The 9,925-nt window shown below is 31.9% G+C and overlaps 1 pseudogene; it reads right to left on the bottom strand.

Annotated features, from left to right (window-relative positions):
* Nucleotides 1–735: 735 nt before the first annotated feature.
* Nucleotides 736–5,566, bottom strand: LOC121366473 (annotated as a pseudogene).
* Nucleotides 5,567–9,925: the final 4,359 nt, after the last annotated feature.

The raw sequence follows: 9,925 nt of genomic DNA, 5'->3' as shown, positions 1-9,925 counted from the left end.
TTCATTTCATTACTTTCTTTTTGACAACTAAATATAAAATTACCATTTAATAATATTATAAATACATTATAGAGTATAGTTACGGTGAATGTATTTTAGCTTAATCCTGTAGTTCTTTCTTCTTCCTTGATGGTTGTAATAAAACTCTCCTTCATTCCTCTCCTTTAGATTGATACTTGAGGTTAATAGTTGTAGACTGTGACCAAGCATTATCAAACTAGGGAAAACGAAACCAGTATAAATCATTACTAATTGCATAATACTTAAATCATAGTATGCACATTATGAAAGAATTCTCTCTACTCAGGTATTTATGTCGCACAAAAATTCTAAATGTAAGTACAACTTATGGTGTTCACAAATCACCTTTAATACCAAACATCAACAGCTTCTTTTCATTTTTTACAGTAATATACTAGCAATCAATCAAAGTTTATAATTATGTGCTATATCCTCCAACCTGCATTATTCAAAATCTAGATGATTGGTCAACTAAAAATTCTCAATTATGACCTTTTACGATCACAAAAAAAGAAGGGTTTAGACTAGGATATCTTTACGTGTACATATATATACTTAATATAATATATACCAGGAGACATGTCATGATATCTTAGAATACAAGGCCCAAAAACTCAACAAGCTATATATATATTTGTGAATTCTAGTAATGTAAGCTTGGAGTGATAACTTTTTTTCATTTAAGGTCAGTAATATAAGTTATCATGTACTTACTACTTGTTGTTATCTTGATCACAAGGTGAGTGTATTTAGTACGACCAGCACGACCAAATCTTTGACCTACAATGAACCACAATGTCATTAACAAATAGTAACATAGTTAATTGATGACAACCTGCATAAACTTGGGGGAAGTACAGTTTTATTCATCAAATGATCTTCTAAAGTAGTCTCTGCAAAGTCTCTTTTAAATACTTCATCTTCTTTCATCCTAATAAGAGAAAGAAAAAATTTATAACTTGTCATACTTACAAAAAGTAGTTTATGTTATATAAGAAGAATACCTGGCAATATCTTAGTACCACTCTAATAAAAAATTAACTTTTATGTAAATATAAATATAAACCTAATAATCACTTTATAATACTTACCAAAATAAAAGACACCTCTGTGGAAATATTTCTGTAAAAATTTGTATTTTCCTTTAGTTTGGGTTGGTTTGTGACAACACGTGGATTTGTCTTAAGCCAAGACTGTCTTTCATCTTCTGTCATATTACGAATACGTTCAAGTTCTTCTCTCTCTCTTTACGCCCGACCACCCTATATACAATAACTTATCTTTGGTACCATAGTAACAATAATAAACCATAACCTCTACATTAACTACTTTTCAATTTCTTCTCTATCTCTTTTGATTCTCTGTAATTCTCTCACTTTCCATGCCTCATATCTTCCTCTTCATTTTCTTCATCAGTGTTCACTACCCGTCCTCCAATGTATCAACTAATAAAATATAATGACAAAAAATATCAAAGGAAAATCAATTTGAAACACTAATTTGAAAGTACTATGATTATGATGGAATAGTTATATTTTAGCTATCATTTTATAGCATTTTGATGTAGTACATATATTCTGATGATGACCAAGAAACTAAGTCTTAATTATAGCTTTGTATAGCTCTGTATGGTAATATAACAATTACATACTTATTAAAGGACTACCTCTTTGTTCTTGTTGTAGTTCGGAGCAATAGCTTCTGCTATCATGCGGTTACTCTCTTTCTTTCTTTTTTCTGCTGCTATCTTTTTCTCCTTCTCTTGTTTACGTGCTTCCTCCTCTTTGTGCAGCAACCTCTTTAACTGTCACTCTATCAGATCGATAGTACATAAAAACCAGGGTCAACCAACTGTCTCCATTTGTTATATGTACAAATATAAAAGTCTTAAAACATACATCCACTATTGAGACATGTAATTTTTAGCAGAGTATGTAAACTGAAAATGATTATTCACACCACACATTATATCTATATATATATATATATATATAAGGTATTAATCCACAACTATATTTATGTCAATACTTATAATGGTCTGAATAATGTCAATGATTAGCTCTGTTGGATTCAAGTTACAAGGGAAATGTTTAGTTTACAGGGACCACAACTCTGTGAATCATTGATATAACAAATTTGGTTTGTGGAGAAAAGGTACTAAAATAATAATAATATATAACAACTTACTAAAGACAAATAAAAATTATTCATTTCAAAAATTAAAGGAATGGTCAATTTCAAACAGAGTAATTGACGATATATGTTAAATGTCTATAGTAATAATATAATAGTAATAATATGTAATATGTTAATGTAGAATTATGTACTAGCAAAATCAATTTTTAAGAGTACTAATATTATAATGTCAATGATGATGTAGATAAAAGATCACTTACTTTCTGATGGAATACAGGTTTTAAACGTGGACCAAGTTTCATCTTCAGAGTCACTTATTCTTCATATTCTGATGACTAAAGAGATATCATTATACCACACACAATCATACACCCACCAGAAAAAAATTGTGGGTGTGGCTTACTTCTTCTTCACTTTCTCTCTTCTTAATACTGTTTTCTTCTTCTTCATCCATCACATCCATTCATTTCCTTATATGGAAAATAGTTAATAAAAGTAATTGTAAGTTTGTACATACTATTAACGCTATTGTTTTAAATAAGTACTCGGTTTAAAAAAAATTTTAAGTCAACCTTTATTATGCAACCGTTCTTGTCAAAGAATATTAATTCATGTACATGTCCATTCTTTAATGTAAGAACTATATATGTACATGTATTTATATATATATATAGAATATAACTAAATGTTGTGTCGTAGTATATATAATACACGTAATTATGATACTAGTTAGTAAATATATTCTACCTCTTGTTGTCGTTGTAATGCTTTTTCTTTCATTAGTTCTCTCCTCTTGTCAATAGCCTATTGATAACAAAGTACATTCATCTAACTAGCAGGTTAAAAAATTTTTTAGCTCAAGAGATAATTCTATATACAAATTTTAAACTACTTGCTGGGTAAGTTCTCAAGAAATTAAACGACATGGTCATATTGATTATTAAAAGCAGTTTCCTATGAGCATTGACTGTTTATTTCTATTTGCTTTTCATAGCAACAATATAAACTGTCACTTGCTAAAAATACACAAGTTCCTCTACTGACTCATGTATCATTTCAAAACTTTACTCCTTGGTAATCCTAAGTGAAGTATGTAAGAATAATTATTATTCAAATAACTACATTGTATACATGATTAACAATGCCTATATTAAGAGTATCCAACTTTGTGTATATCAACATAATATAATAAAATTATAATTTACTTGATCATCTTCTTCTTCACTATCTTCACTGTAATATAAACAAAATGAATATAATAAACAATATTATTATTAATATATAACAAAGAGACACAACAGTAAGGAGAATATAGGAGCCAGTTACAATCTATTATTTTAGAGGTTAGCATATTCAGGTAAGTCACTAAGTTTTTGCTGATTCTTAACTTATTAACCATCTCATTCAACAAGCACAGATTTGTAAACTTCAAATAAATCTATTATGTAGTGTATTATTATAAAATAACATGATACTAATCACAAAATAATATAACAATAGTACATTAATTATGGTATACCTCTCATCATCAGAGTCTATTAAAATATAACGACGTTCCTCTACTGGCTCCTCTTTCTTATTCCTTTCAATCACCTCCACATCTTTCTCTGTCTCCATCTCTTCCTCCTCCATCTCTTGCTCCTCCTCCTCCCGTTCATCCTCACTATCATCTTGGAACATTGCTTGAGGTTCCTCATTATATCGCTGATGTCTATATCAATTATAAAGTAAACTTATAGCATTAATACTATATTTAGTTTGTTAACATGTTAAAGATTAACTAATAGATTATGTGCAGAAGACACAGCCTTAGAGTATTATCTATAAACAAGTTTGGGCATTCACGAGAGGCTCCATTGTACAACTTGCTATTATTTCAAACCATTCTCTTATATCATACCAACTATCTTAGTTTTACTGATATCTATGTACTTATCATTCTTCATAAAGTCTCCTTATAAATGTACTACATGAATGTCCCATGTTTTATGACTTACTCATTCTCTCTAGTGGGAGCTCTTTCTCTCAATCTCAGTAATCTCCTATCTCTAGTTAAGTCCTGTTCATTATACATTGAAGTTTCACGTACGGTTTGCTGCTGTGGTACATTATCCTCCTCTTCACTGCTACTAGACTCATCACTACTTGACTCTTGAGCATATGCTGGTCTCTTGCCCGATATATAACGGTCCACTTTGACCTTTTCCATACGAAGTTCACCTAATATATATAATAATTACTTGTCAGTGTACTGTGAGGGGTGTGGTTTATACTTCACACATATCAATATAGTATAAATGTCTCTTTGCTTGAGAGGAAGGATCCAATGACATACATATATCAATTTGTTGTCTTCTGGAATGCAATTAGTAGTTAATACAAAGTAGGTGTTATAATACTTTAGCAAATGGTTATTATTGCTATAATGTACCAGGATTTATTGGTGACCGATAAAATTTGGTAAATTTCAAAAAATTGCCAAATTAAACACAGCCAAAATTTATCACATCATTGCCACACCCACAACTTTTAATCTGTAGACGTGAAAGATTGTGGCTACATGTCCTTGTTACTTGACTCTGCTACACAAGGTAAGTTTTCTCCAACAATAGCATTCCATACACTTTCGTACACATGGTAGCCTCTAACAAACTTGAACTCCATGTTATTTCATTAAAGTGGGTGTGGTAACAAGACATGTGCTAAATTCGTCAAATTTAATCTTCTAAATACAAAAATTTTACAATTTTGCCAATTTTATCGTTGCCAATAAATCCTGGATAAAGTATGTTGAAAAACTATAAGTATAAGAATGTCTTAAGTATAACTTGTACAATAGACTTCCAAAGTCTTATTCAAGCATAATTCCTTTGGTTTTTCTTAGTATGCTAACCATCAGCCATTTTTAGGCATATCTGTGATATTTAAAGTATACATTTCTTGTGCTATATGAATAGTCATAACTATTTATATAGTAGCACTTGTACTAATTAACTATTATAACAAATGGTATGGTAGAATTGTTTGTATATATATATATATATATAATATCATCAGATGCTTTGTTTTAAAGTAAGGAGCAGTAAAGTCCTGACTATATATTGGTAATATATATATTATGTTAACAATTAAGTATTATTTAGATATCAGAAAACAGTATACAATTTGTCTAATACATCATGGGTATATAACTGATAGTCAATTTGAAATCTGACATCCTCTACATATCATGTTCACTTGTTGACTCTTCAGTCTGGGAACATGAATGACACTTACTTTGGTCAATATAAATCATTTGTCATGTCTATCATGTAGTCAATTTCTTATAAATGGCCTTACCTTTCTCATTTCTGACCGGTACAGCTCCAGCTGTAGACAGGACTTGACTAGCTACTCTAGTATCAGCCATTCTCTATTTAAAGAAGAATGTGCTCTGAAATAAGGTGTGGTTACAAAGAGTGGGTGTGGCCACGTACTTTGAACCTTCAGTCATAGATAGTATAGAGTACGTAACTAGGTTACGTAAGTCTATACTATCTATGCTTCAGTCAAGCGGACAATTATTTACAAACCAATTAACTATAATCTATTAATATAACTTAATAAAGATGAATGGCATACAATATCAATGATTGACTCTGATCATATTTTAATATAATATATATACATATGTATTCAATTCTATTATTTTTTCTTAACCCTCTTTGTTTTATCTACAATTTTGTGCATTTATCAAATTGATTTGAATAATTTTTATTTCAAGTAAAATATCTTGTTAATATTGAACCACTCAATGTTCAATCAACAAAATAGTGACTATAGGTATGGAAGGAAGTCATACTTTGTTGTGTATATATGATAAGGTTTGGGGGGGGGGGGAGATGCACAGGAAGAAATATATACTTCCTCTGGCCAAAAGGCACTGCCAGTTAACAAATATATTACTATCAGGTTATGGTTGATTTCTCAGATAAATAGAAGGCTGGCGTCTTCAAACCTCTTGACATTATAACTATCTTTTTCCAATACCCTCAAGGCATGTCCAAAATGTTGCACTAAAAGCAATGACTTACAAATACAATTATTAATTATGAATTAAAGTAAACTTATGTCATTCTGTCCCCTGATTTGCAAAAAAGGAAGCACTTCTGTCAAAACATTTGTGACCTAATTTGTGAAAAAAAGCACTGTTAAAAGATATCAAAAAACAGTTTTGTATGCATAGAGAATAGTTGTGTATATATAGCAACTAAATCTGTTTTTGAGATGTTTTAGCAGTTGTCCTTTTTCACAAATCAGGTCATGAATACTTTACAGAAGTGGTCCTTTATTGCAGATCACTTAACTAGTAATTACTACTTTGTAAAGTGCAGTTAATGTTTCCATCTTCAATATAGCTGTGTGTACTAAAATCAAGTTGTCTTTCTTAAAAAATACCTTGATTTCACTCTGTCCACAATGGCTCAACACATGTTAGTATATTTTTGGTACTAGCTTCATTGGTCACCTTTGGAGCACCTCAGGTTATTGACTGTACTACTCTCATCTCTTGTTCACAATGTATTTCAACTGATTCTTGTGTCTGGTGTTCTACTCCTGGTAGTGCTCAGTGTCTATCTCAAGATAATGCTAACACTTGTAGAAAAAGATGATTTACTTCAACCAGTAACTATTATCATTAACAAACAGGAGATTCCTCTCACTGAGAACAATCAAGTAACCCTAAAGTCTATCAATCTTAAGCTCAGAGTTAGTGAGCCTGTGAGTTTCTCAGTATCCTTAAAGGCTGCAGAGAACTTTCCTCTTGATCTTTATATGTTAATGGATTTGTCTGGTAGTTTCACACAAGATCTTGAAACAGTCAAAGTATTAGCTCCACAACTTCCTCTGGCTCTGAGAAATGTATCATCTGATTTCCTTATTGGCTTTGGAACATTTGTTGATAAGCCTTCACTACCATATACTTCATCAGTACAACTTAATAAAGGTTTTAATGTTTCAGGACAACCATCTAGTTGTAAAAAAATACTCTGTACAAAGCCATTTAATTATGAAACATGTTATCAGTCTTACAAACTCATCTCATCTTTTCAATTCATCTGTTCAAGACACTATTATATCAACTAATGTTGATGATCCTGAAGATCCATTAGGTGCTATGTTACAAGCTGTGGTATGTATAGACTTGATTGGATGGAGACAAACTTCTATCAAGATCATTCTAGTTATGACAGATGATTCCCTCCACACAGCAGGTGATGGACATCTTGCTGGGATAGTAAAACCTAATGATGGTCAATGTCACACACAATATGATCCACTTTTAAAGAAAACATTGTATACAGAAAGTCTGACCCAAGATTATCCCAGTATAGAACAAGTCAGACAAGCTTTAGAAGATGCCAACATTGTTCCTGTATTTGCAGTTCCTTTACCTTCCTCTAATTCATCAGAAAATGTTCTAAGTCTTTATAACAACACAATCAGTATGTTACTTGATAGTTCAACAGTACTTTTGTCATCAAATTCAGATAATCTTCAAGAAGTCCTAAATGAAGCACATGCCAATGCAATTGCTGATGCTCATCTTAGTTTTAATCTTCCTAATTATCTCACAGCTAATGTTACTGTTAACTGTCCTCCAGGATCTACTTACTACCAGATTCCTATGAATGTATTGGCATTGGTAATGGAACAGTTAACTTTACAATTACATTGACACTTCAGAAATGTACAGAGAGTCTAAGGAATGGAAAGAATGTACGTATACCATTTAATCTTCGACCATTTGGACAATTTATGGCTAATATTACTGGATTTTGTGACTGTGCTTGTGAGAAGGAACAAGAATACAATAGTACTAACTGTAGTAACAATGGCAACATTACTTGTGGTCGATGTTCTTGTTTCAATGGATGGAAAGGAAATGACTGTTCTTGCTCTACTGCTGATTGTCCTTTGGGTCCAAATGGTATCACATGTAGTGGGAGGGGACAATGTGATTGTGGTCAATGTGTATGTACTCAACGAACTGAACCTATACAAGGGTCCTCAATCCTCGTGTGTGTAGGAGATGCTTGTGAATGTAGTAACTATGAATGTGATACTGGTTCTAATGGATTGGTATGCAGTGGACGAGGAAATTGGTACATGTTCTAATGGTGAATATACATGCCTATGTCATAATTCTACACTTACAGGACTGCCACACACTGGAGAACGATGTCAATGTTTTTATGATCATTGTATTGATCCTAATGGAGGTATTGTAGCAACATGTAGTGGACAAGGTACTTGTGACCCATGTCAACCTCAGGGAAGAGCTTGCACATGTAATGAAGGATTTAGTGGTATGAATTGTGAGCAATCTACAGGAAGTATAGTTGCTGTCTGCAATAACGATAATGTAGTTAGAGAATGTGTCAAATGTTATGCAAATGCAGCTAAAGATGGTGGCAGTCCTACATGTTCTGGATTTACTTGTACAAAACTATTTCATATTATCATCTTCTCCTTCTAATCCAGATAGTTATGATATTAATGGAACTATTGAAGGTAGTACTGAGGAATGTTCATTTACTGATAGCACAATGTTTGCGAGTATGTGTATTTTGTTGGTCTATCAACTCAACAAAGGGAACGTATCTATGAGGTTCTTGCACCACGTGATTGTCTCCTTATACCTATTTGGGCTATTGCACTGTTAGTGTTGGTGGGATTGGTTGGTTATAGGGATAATTGTCTTGATGATATATCAAGCTAATAATCATGTATCTGATTATCGAGAATACATGTCATTTCAAAAGGAAGTCAATGAAGCTGATTTCTCTAAAAACACTAATCCTATTTACCACGCCCCCACTGTTAGTTATGATAATGTGGCCTATGGTAGAGAATGAGTTAGCCCATTGCCATGGTTACAATTTGTTTGTACCAAAAATTTGGTAATATGATAATACTTATATTCATGTAGTAGGGGTTTTCATAGATATATTTTTGTACAAGTACTTTTTAGTTTGTGATTGTCTCAGTAGTGATAAATATTTTTATGAATAAAATTTGACCTTAATAATCCTCATGTATTTGAAATTTATTTTGATAATCTTATGACTATAAGTGGTCTTCATAAGAGTCCAGTACATGGAAGGCAGTTAGAAATATCAATGTGGTTTATGTGACTCTATAATGTACTACTTATACTTTTGACACATGAGCCTTGTAATTCACAAGAGTAATTACTTATTTATTATTATACTATTAACAGCAAATCATGGTTACATCCCTAATAATAATCTTGTTCAATATCTGATTACAAGTATACAGGGTCCTTTCAGTAGTAAATATTAATTAAATGTCATAAAGCTTTATTTAACATAATCCTGGATACTAAGTAGGAAGCCTATCAGGTGAGTTAAGTTAGGTCTTTGGCAAAGGTGATCTCGCTCGCTAACAGCAATATATAAAAAATCAAGATGAGCTGGTGTATAATCATAGGCGTATTTAGACCCGGGCCAGCACGGGGGTAAACTTGGCCAGAACAAAAATTAATTACATTTTTTCAAAAATAAATTTATTGCTTTTATTTACACAAAAAAGATTAACCACTAACACATGCCATGTGTGACTTCACAGTTAGCAATTAGCACCGTTTTATGAACTGTGATCTGCTGAGTGCCAATATGAAAAGACTGTTATAGACTTGGCCCTCTGGTAATAGTAGCAGTAGTGGTGTAGGCTGGTCCATCAAAAAAATCATACAATGTTCCAG

The sequence above is a fragment of the Gigantopelta aegis genome, unplaced genomic scaffold, assembly GCF_016097555.1.
Source record: "Gigantopelta aegis isolate Gae_Host unplaced genomic scaffold, Gae_host_genome ctg5888_pilon_pilon, whole genome shotgun sequence".
Lineage (NCBI taxonomy): Eukaryota > Metazoa > Mollusca > Gastropoda > Neomphalida > Peltospiridae > Gigantopelta > Gigantopelta aegis.
This window is presented reverse-complemented; position numbering and strand designations above follow the sequence as displayed.